Genomic DNA, 11,081 nt, shown 5'->3' with positions numbered 1-11,081 from the left:
TTAGCGAATGACCGAATTGCAACGATTTCTTGAGATGATTCACTGGAACTTAATGAGAGAAGAAAACGGACTAGACTCGAATTCCGATTTTTCTGGACATCTATTTGATTGCTGGTTTGCTTTTGAACATTGTCAACTTTACCGATCTATGATTTTATTAATATGTTGTTTGCATTTTGCTACATTATAGAATAAAGGATTTAAATGTTAACTATGTTTGTTTATTTTTGTTCAGTTACCTGTGTATTACGTGAATATTCTGTTAATATGTTTAAATTAAAGCATTATTAGGCTATTTTATACACTGATGTCTCTTGGACTCCCTCGGTCAAGCGTCCAGGCCAGTAGTCATTTTAATGTTAGGAGAGCGTGAATGAGCATCTTGGATTGCCATTAATGCATGTGTGCAACTAGAATTTCAGGTTGTTCGGGAGTATGTAGCTTTAAAGACGTCCGAGTATACGTAGGACACTAAAATTTTGAATGGTAAATATCTCTTGAGATTAGTCATTAGTGATGCATCAAACAACTACATGATTTTCATGTCTTTGAAGATATTTTTTAATGAATCTATCCAGCAGCTTTGCTGCATTTTCTTGTTAGGTTCTTTTAGACATCTTCTTCTTTCAATATCTGTTGTTGACGATTCATGGTGTATACCAAAAAACATTGGAACCAGATTCATCAGAGGCCTTGGTGATTAAAACAAGATCTCATGACGTTATTGACTTTCGGTATGTTAGTATAGTATGTAAATGGCTAACCGGTTTGGTTTTCACGACGTTATTGACTTTCGGCATGCTAGTATAGTATGTAAATGGCTAGTCGGGTTGGTTTTCACGACGTTATTGGCTTTTGGCATGTTAGTATAGTATGTAGATGGCTAGCCGGGTTGGTTTTCACGACGTTATTGACTTTTGGCATGTTAGTATAGTATGTAGATGGCTAGCCGGGTTGGTTTTCATGACGTTATTGACTTTCGGTATGTTAGTATAGTATGTAAATGGTTAGCCGGGTTGGTTTTCACGACGTTATTGACTTTCGGCATGCTAGTATAGTATGTAAATGGCTAGTCGGGTTGGTTTTCACGACGTAATTGGCTTTCGGCATGCTGGTATAGTATTGTAAGATTTCAACAGACTTTATTTACTATAACAAGTGAACAACAATTAAACGAGTCTACACTTAACATAGAAAGGGTCACACAGATCCCTGTTGTAGCCGTCCCCGCTCACCAAGACCCGGAGAGGCCACCAAACGCTCCAATTCGACGTAGTTTATGACAGGGGGTATTACCGCACGTCCTGCTGGTTCATAGCTTGGGTCGAAGAGAGCTAAACGAATCTCCCGCCACAGGAAAGCTCACACAAGGGGAAGTAACTCTTCCGAGATTCCCAACATTCCTCCCCGTTTTATAAGATTGGATATAATGCCAATTGAAATTGATACCGAGAGATTAGCAACTGATATTTGACATTACATAAAACTACAGAAAAGTAGATTAAAGTTATCTTCAAATATAAACTTATGAATTATACAGTTTGTTTTCGAAACGAATAAAGCATATTACTGAACATAGTCATTCAAGTAGGCTGGTTTTTTCACTTGTCGTCCACGCCTAGTCACAACTTCGGCGTCCATACACTCTCCGTCGGTACTGCACTGTTCGCGGTCACAATCCGAAGAATTGTCAATTGGATCTTGGTCATGAAGAACTTCGGTAGAAGTATCTGGACTACTTGCGCCATCCTTCTCAAAACTGTTTGTTGACTTGTCCTTGACAGAAAGTGTGTGCTTAGCCCGAGCTAGCCATAATGGAGCAGTTCCATCGGTACACAGCTTTAGCTTGTCGTGATGTATCCTCTTCGTTTGACCTCTGTTGTCTTGGAGGATATAGAGTGGAGGTTCACTTCCAACCACCAAATAAGGTCCCTTCCAAGGAGGACGTAGTTTCCGGCTTTGTCCAACAACTGTTGCCTCATCAAGTTTGTACACTGTATCTCCAGGGTTGTACATTTGTTCGCGCAATTTCAAATCATAGTCCTTCTTCTGGCGAACTTGGGTGCTTTCGAGATGGTGTCTTGCAAATTGGTGAGCCTCAGCTATGACCCTGTTTAAGTTCTGCACCCACTCCGCTGGTTCAAAATCCTCCAAGTTAGCTTGGCTGACTCCCATCATTATGTCTGCTGGCAACATGACTTCCCTTCCCAGCATTAAACGATTCGGTGTATAACCGGTGGATTTGTTTTCTGTGGCATGTAGTGCCATGACTAGAGAAGGCAGATCTTTATCCCAGTGTCTGATCTTTCCCTCTATGTAACACCGTATTATCTGTGCAATCACCCGGTTGTAGCGTTCAATCTGTCCATTCGATGACGGGTGATAGGGTGTCGTTCGTGTCTTTGTTATTTGAAGTATTTCACAGAATTCCCTGAACAGATTCCCATCAAAGTTCCTGCCTTGGTCGGTATGAATAGCCAAAGGACAGCCAAATGTTACAACAAAGCGACTGAAGAATTCTCGGGCGATCAGGTCTGCTGACTGGTTCGGCAACGCTACACACTCTATCCATTTCGAGAATTGATCTATCATAACTAACACATATGAATTGCCCGATTCACTCGGAGTAAATGGTCCTAGAATGTCCAAGTGTATTCTCTCCATTGGATAACCAGCGTGGTATCTTTGAAGAGCTGCTTTCGGCTTTCGGCAAGATTTCTTGTTCACATTGCATACTGCGCATGCCTTTATGTAGCCTTTACAATCTTCCGCCATTTTATACCACATGTAGGACTGTCGAAGCCGCTTCAAAGATTTCTCGTATCCAAGATGTGCTGAAAGTTTTGAATCATGGCAATGGAAGAGTACCTCTTTTCGCATTGCTTTTGGTACTACAAGGCGCATCCGTTCGGTTTCTCCGTCCATCCAAACGTACATCAATACACCATTCAATAATTTGAGTTGATGCTTCGAGAGCCATAAATGCTTAGTAGCAGGACTTGTCAGGTATAGTTCATGTTCTTCCGGCGAAATATTTTCTAACCACTGTATTATACAACCTAAATCCGGATCCTCCAGTTGCATTCTCCTCATATCATCCTCTGATTTGGTTTCTACCCAATTTACATCAGGACCCAATTGCTGTACTGAAGCAACAACGTCTTCCATTTCGGATTTTAAACCTTGAGCCAATGGGATCACATTGTCCACTTCTTCTTCGAATCTTGACCATTGAGTATGTGCCCGTTTGCAGTAGCTACATCCATGACACGGAAGCGTTTCCAGATTTACACCTGGCCGGTAATGATTACACGGGTCGATAGTATCAGGAATACGAGATAGCCCGTCTGCATTCAAATGTTCTTTCCCTTTTCTATGTTCAATCTGCATATCGTACTGAGCTAGTTCCTCTAGCCATCTAGCAAGTTGACCTTCGATATGTTTAAATCGAGTCAACCAAATCAGGCTGTTGTGATCAGTCCGAAGAATAAAGTGCCTTCCAAGAAGGTAATGCCTGAAATGTCGTGTGAACGTTACAACGGCCAACAACTCCTTCCGGGTTGTGCAGTACTTTCTTTGCTCTGGAGTGAGCACTTTTCCGCTGTATAAATAACTCTTTCTTGGTCATTCTGGATTTGAGATAACTGAGCCCCAACAGCAACATCGGAAGCGTCGGTATCCAAAACAAAAGTCTCAGTATGGTTTGGGTATGAAAGACACGGGGCTGTTGTCAAGGCCCGCTTCAATTTGTCGAAAGCCTCTTGATGTGACTCATCCCACCGGAATTTACACTTAGAACCTGTAAGTTCATATAGGCATTTTGATATATGCGCGTAACCAGGAACATGTTCTCGGTGATAGTTAGCATATCCTAGGAACCTCTCCATTTCCTTTGTTGAGGTTGGTACTGGCCATGCTCGAATTTGATCCACTTTGTCCTCAGCTATGCTAATGCCTGACTGACTGATGTGCTTCCCAAGAAAGTCACATTCTGATTGAAACAACAGACACTTTTTAGGTTTGAATTTCAAATTGTGACATCGAAAACGCTGAAAGACTGCCTGCAAATTCCGGAAATGGTCATCAAAATCAATCCCCATAACATCATCTAGATACGCCAAAAGCTGTCTCCACAGCAACCCTCTAAGAACTAACTGAATTGCTCGCTGAAAAGTAGCCGGGGCGTTGCACAACCCAAACGCCATTTTGTTGTGCTCGAACAAACCATGTTTCGTCACAAAAGCTGTCTTCCTTTTGTCTGACTCAGCAATGGGTATTTGATAGTAGCCTGAAGCCATATCTAGCGTGCTGAAATATTTTGATCCAGCCAGGGTTTCGAGACAATCAGCAATGTTGGGTAGTGGAAAGGTATCCTTGACTGTTTTCTGATTTAAGCAACGATAATCGACACACCACCGCACAGATCCATCCTTCTTTCTGACCAGGACTGGAGCAGATGCCCATTCTGAAGCTGATGGCCTGATAATCCCAGCGTCCAGGAGATTATTTAAATGTTTTTCCTCCTCCCCTTCGAAACCGAATGGAGTTCTCCGCATTTTCTGTTTAACTGGGTTCTCATTTCCTGTATGTATCCTGTGTTCCACTCCCTTCAGACATCCAATGTCAAGATCATGAGTTGAGAAAACATCACTGAACTCAATAAGCAGACGTTTGAGCTTTTCAGATTCTGTGTCACTTAGTCCAATGCTAGACCGTCCGAATAACTCATGTAGGTGGGAAGGAAGGTCGGTCGAGTTGAAATTAACCTGGTTAATCGACAATGAACCTACAGCGGTAGGCCCTGCTTCTTCATTGGCACTGACATGTTCTGCTACAGTAACTTGACCTATTCTTTGTCCGCATCTAATAATCACAGGTTCATCAGAGTCATTGATGTAGGTCACTGGCAAACTCTCACTATTGCCTCCTAAATATACACCTGCAGACATCAAAAATGTATTCCGCTTACTTGGCTCAACTACAAATAATCTACCAGTCATTGGTGATTGTAAAGACGCACTGGTTCTAGTTACAGAGTTCGCCGGGAGAACAATCCTTTGAGTAGACAAAACACAGCAAATCTCGACATCTTCATCTTCCCTGCCTCGTTTTAGTGTCCCGTAGACGACAGAATCGCCTATCTCTAGAGTGTTTTCTCGCAAGTCAACAATACATTCATGTTTTGAGAGAATGTCCATGCCCAGTAAAAGTTTGTCATTAATTGGGGCTGCATATATGTCAGAAATTATACTTGTACTCCCAAGGTGAATTGTTACGTCTCTAATTGAGTGTCCTATGATACGAGATTCCTTGCCTGCTCCAACGAGAACAACTTTCTCCGATAATGAATAATTATGATCCAGCTCCTTTAAGAGATTGATATTAATGACGGTCACTTGAGCTGCGGTGTCAACCACAGCAGATATACCTTTTCCGCATACCTTCGCTGGAATATAAAGGCTGACCACTTTCTTTTCCTTCACAAGTACCTCCTTAATGTCTGCAATCTGACCTTCATCTTTTTGGACCACTGTTCGGTCAGTTAACATGGCCCATTCCAGTTTGACTGTTCCCCATCACTGTACCTTTTTTCACAGTCAGCCTTGAAGTGTCCATATTCACCGCAAGAGTAACATCTCCGGTTTGCCTTAGAGTTAGGAGATTGACTTCTAGGAGATGCTGGTGGACTCTTTGACCGTGGTTCTTTTCCATTTCTAGGGGCTCCCAAATTGAAGGAACTCAACTTTCCAACAAGATCTTTCAGCACCGATGTAACCTCTGACAATTCTGATGTCGACTGTCTGCTTTGCACTTGCTGCACTTTAGGGGGTCCAGCGTCATCATCAATATCACCTCCATCTGCACTGGCGAAGCTCACCTTTCGGGTTCCATAGGACGGGCGCGATCCAAATATCAACATCCTGTTATGGACAGACTCTTTTACATACTGTAGTGCCTTATATATAGACTTCGGGTTTTTCGACATAGCAGTACTTGCAGCTTCCTTATCTTTGCAGGCCCTTAGGAATGCCTCCACTGCTATTTGATCAATGGTCTTTTCATCTGCTCCCGGAAGTCCATCCATAGCAAGAAAATGTACCCTTTGGGAAAGCTCAGCAAGGGTTTCATTCTCCTTTTGCCTCAGAAGTTGTAGCTGCCTTCGAGCTGAGGTCGGAGGTTCCTTCTTGCTAAATCGCTTTGATAGCTTTCTACATAGCTGATCGTAGCCATCATGCCTCAATTCCCTCGCGAATTCTAATGCCTTGTCCCTCAAACAGTCAATAAGCCGGTCTTTTGTTTCTTTTCTTCGCCAACCATACCTCTTTGCTTGCCGCTCATGCTGGTATAAAAATGATTCCCAGTCACCTTCACCTGTGTATGTTTGTGCCCTTGGAGGCGCCGGACTCCTCTTTCGTGATCGTCTTGATCTATGTCTCGATTGAGAGTATTCTGAACTACTGTCACTGTCGTCAGACTCTGATGCAGATGGTGAGGATTCATACCTTGCCCTATAATGATGGTAATTCCCATGTCTTCTTCCCTTACCTTCGGATATAGACCTCTTATCTCTGCTCCTTGAACTATATCCAATAGAACTCTCCTTTTCTATCTCTGGCTCATCAAATAAAGTTATTAAAGATGGCGTTGAGGTCTCAGCTGGCTTGTAGAGATCTGATGCTGGGGTGGAAGTAGACTTTGGTAAGTACACACTATCTGCTGTTACTGTACCCGATCCAAAGCTAGGGTAGAAACTGCTTTGTGATGAAGGACGTGATGGTGTCAAGTAAGATGCAGCATTGTTATCAGACGATACCTTTTTTGCTTCGAGCGGTGGGAAGCGCTCCAATAGCCGTTTTAAATCATTTGAAGCCTCTCTGATTTCTTTCTTGGATTCCCTAATCTCTGTTAAGCTCTCCTCAAGAAATTCATTGAAGGATGTCATTTTGTTTGTTATTTTGTCCCTCTCACCAGAAAACCAATCACCAAATTTTGAAAGTTCTTCTGAACTGGCCATAATACACAACTTGTTGCCAAAATATTGTCTTATTTAGAGGGTATAGGCGATACTTGTCACCAACCACAACCAAAAGTCAATACCACAAATTGGAAAGTTTGACTAAGCGGGGGGTTTAGGCGATTACATCACCTACCACACCCAAAGTCAGTCATCAAGCTTCCTTTTCTTTGATGATTGTGTAGTTATAGAATTTAACTGTACACTGTCTAAAACTTGTCGAAACCACTGTTGTTTAATATGCGACACAGCATGAAGACCATCATATAAAACATCAAAATGATATGATAACACGGTTTTTGGAATTCTACGTCGTCCCCGTCGTTTTTTGTGAATCTTGATAACTGCATCCGCCCACCTTATAGTTTTACAACCAGATGATGAATTAAAACTATAAATTCCACCATTTACAAAAGAAACAGTGTTGTTATGTTCAGCCTGAAAATTGTTCAAAACTTCATCTGAGAAGACTTTAGTCGAATTTTTGATGTCCTGAAATTTGCGAAATGATGCAGGTGCAATAGTAGCAAACCCAACAGTTGAATTTGTTCGGACCGACTTGATATATTCTGCGAATTCCCTTAATTCCGATAATACTGCAGTGTGTCCTTTTTCGGACGGTTTGATTACACTACCGGAGTGACTCCTTTCCAAAGATATTAGGTCATTAATTCCAGCACAAATCCTGACTAGTAACTTCCTGTCATGTGGAATTATGGGTAGTTTTTTAACAAACAAACTTTTTAAGTCAGAAATAGTTGCTCCCCTCTGGATGAGATATATTACTTCCAAATATTTTGGCTGATGGTAATTATCAAAGTTATAAGCTCTAGAGTCAGCAATTAAGATAACAATAGTTTTAGATTCCATAAAAATAACACAAATATGTCTAGAATAATAAGTATTTGTGCAGAATAATTGTCAAAAGTACACAAAAAGAATCCAGAAACAAAATTATCAGCAACAAATTGACGAATTCTTTCAATCAAATAAAGTCTCAAAACACGGTGCACGCATCCTTAATATCACCCTGTTGTTGTTGACAAAGTTTCGTCTGCTTTGACCTAATTAACCTGGCGAAGTGCCTGGTATAAATAAACGTATATCTAGTCTACTCAGTACATGACTTAAACAGCAACAATGTTAATCACAGCGTCAATGAAATAAAGATGATTCGAAATGATTTTAAATTTTGGTATGCACAATGATTTGTTAATCGTGGCGGTTTTCTCTCCGCGCTCCAAATTATCCTCGTCGCCAATGTAAGATTTCAACAGACTTTATTTACTATAACAAGTGAACAACAATTAAACGAGTCTACACTTAACATAGAAAGGGTCACACAGATCCCTGTTGTAGCCGTCCCCGCTCACCAAGACCCGGAGAGGCCACCAAACGCTCCAATTCGACGTAGTTTATGACAGGGGGTATTACCGCACGTCCTGCTGGTTCATAGCTTGGGTCGAAGAGAGCTAAACGAATCTCCCGCCACAGGAAAGCTCACACAAGGGGAAGTAACTCTTCCGAGATTCCCAACAGTATGTAGATGGCTTGCTGGGTTGGTTTTCACGACGTTATTGACTTTCGGCATGCTGGTATAGTATGTAAATGGCTAGCCGGGTTGGTTTTCACGACGTAATTGGCTTTCGGCATGCTGGTATAGTATGTAGATGGCTTGCTGGGTTGGTTTTCACGACGTTATTGACTTTCGGCATGCTGGTATAGTATGTAGATGGCTAGCCGGGTTGGTTTTCACGACGTTATTGACTTTCGGCATGCTAATATAGTATGTAAATGGCTAGCCGGGTTGGTTTTCACGACGTTATTGACTTTCGGCATGCTAGTATAGTATGTAAATGGTTAGCCGGGTTGGTTTTCACGACGTTATTGGCTTTCGGCATGCTAGTATAGTATGTAAATGGCTAGCCGGCTTGGTTTTCACGACGTTATTGGCTTTCGGCATGCTAGTATAGTATGTAAATGGCTTGCCGGGTTGGATTTCACGACGTTATTGACTTTCGGCATGCTAGTATAGCATGTAAATGGCTAGACGGGTTGGTTTTCACGACGTTATTGGCTTTCGGCATGCTAGTATAGCATGTAAATGGCTAGACGGGTTGGTTTTCACGACGTTATTGGCTTTCGGCATGCTAGTATAGTATGTAAATGGCTTGCCGGGTTGGATTTCACGACGTTATTGACTTTCGGCATGCTAGTATAGCATGTAGATGGCTAGTCGGGTTGGTTTTCACGACGTTATTGACTTTCGGCATGCTAGTATAGTATGTAGATGGCTAGCCGGGTTGGTTTTCACGACGTTATTGACTTTCGGCATGCAAGTATAGTATGTAGATGGCTAGCCGGGTTGGTTTTCACGACGTTATTGGCTTTCGGTATGGTAGTATAGCATGTAAATGGCTAGCCGGGTTGGTTTTCACGACGTTATTGGCTTTCGGTATGCTAGTATAGCATGTAGATGGCTAGCCGGGTTGGTTTTCACGACGTTATTGACTTTCGGTATGCTAGTATAGCATGTAAATGGATAGCCGGGTTGGTTTTCACGACGTTATTGACTTTCGGCATGCTAGTATAGTATGTAAATGGCTAGTAGGGTTGGATTTCATGACGTTATTGGCTTTCGGCATGCTAGTATAGCATGTAAATGGCTAGCCGGGTTGGTTTTCATGACGTTATTGACTTTCGGCATGCTAGTATAGTATATAAATGGCTAGTCGGGTTGGTTTTCACGACGTTATTGGCTTTCGGCATGCTAGTATAGTATGTAAAATGTCATTTTTGTCATGTTTTTGTCATGATTTTGTCATGATTTTGTCATGTTTTGTCATGTTTTGTCATTTTTGTCATGATTTTGTCATGTTTTGTCATGATTTTGTCATGTTTTTGTCATTTTTGTCATGATCTTGTCATGTTTTTGTCATGTTTTGTCATTTTTGTCATGATTGTGTAATGGTTTTGTCATGATTTTGTCATGATTTTGTCATGTTTTGTCATGTTTTGTCATTTTTGTCATGATTTTGTCATGTTTTGTCATGATTTTGTCATGTTTTTGTCATTTTTGTCATGATTTTGTCATGTTTTTGTCATGTTTTGTCATTTTTGTCATGATTGTGTAATGTTTTGTCATGATTTTGTCATTTTTTTGTAATTTTTGTCATGTTTTTGTCATGATTTTGTCATGTTTTTGTCATGTTTTGTCATGTTTTGTCATGTTTTGTCATTTTTGTCATTATTTTGTCATGTTTTGTCATGATTTTGTCATTTTTGTCATTATTTGGTCATTATTTGTCATTATTTTGTCATTTTTGTCATGATTTTGTCATGATTTTGTCATTTTTGTCATTATTTGGTCATTATTTGTCATGATTTTGTCATTTTTGTCATGATTTTGTCATTTTTGTCATTATTTTGTCATTTTTGTCACGATTTTGTCATGTTTGGCATGATTTTGTCATGATTTTGTCATTTTTGTCCTCATTTTGTCATTATTTGTCATGATTTTGTCATTTTTGTCATGATTTTGTCATTATTTGTCATGATTTTGTCATTTTTGTCATGATTTTGTCATGTTTTGTCATGATTTTGTCATGTTTTTGTCATTTTTGTCATGATTTTGTCATGTTTTTGTCATGTTTTGTCATTTTTGTCATGATTGTGTAATGTTTTGTCATGATTTTGTCATTTTTTTGTCATTTTTGTCATGTTTTTGTCATGATTTTGTCATGTTTTTGTCATGTTTTGTCATGTTTTGTCATTTTTGTCATTATTTTGTCATGTTTTGTCATGATTTTGTCATTTTTGTCATTATTTGGTCATTATTTGTCATTATTTTGTCATTTTTGTCATGATTTTGTCATTTTTGTCCTTATTTTGTCCTTATTTTGTCATTTATGTCATGATTTTGTCATTATTTGTCATGATTTTGTCATGTTTTGTCATTATTTTGTCATTTTGTCATGATTTTGTCATGATTTTGTCATGATTTTGTCATTATTTGTCATGATTTTGTCATTTTTGTCATGATTTTGTCATGATTTTGTCATTTTTG

The sequence above is a fragment of the Pecten maximus genome, chromosome 16 (genome assembly GCF_902652985.1).
Source record: "Pecten maximus chromosome 16, xPecMax1.1, whole genome shotgun sequence".
Lineage (NCBI taxonomy): Eukaryota > Metazoa > Mollusca > Bivalvia > Pectinida > Pectinidae > Pecten > Pecten maximus.
The sequence above is the reverse complement of the archived record's forward strand: the minus strand, read 5'-3'. Positions refer to the sequence as shown.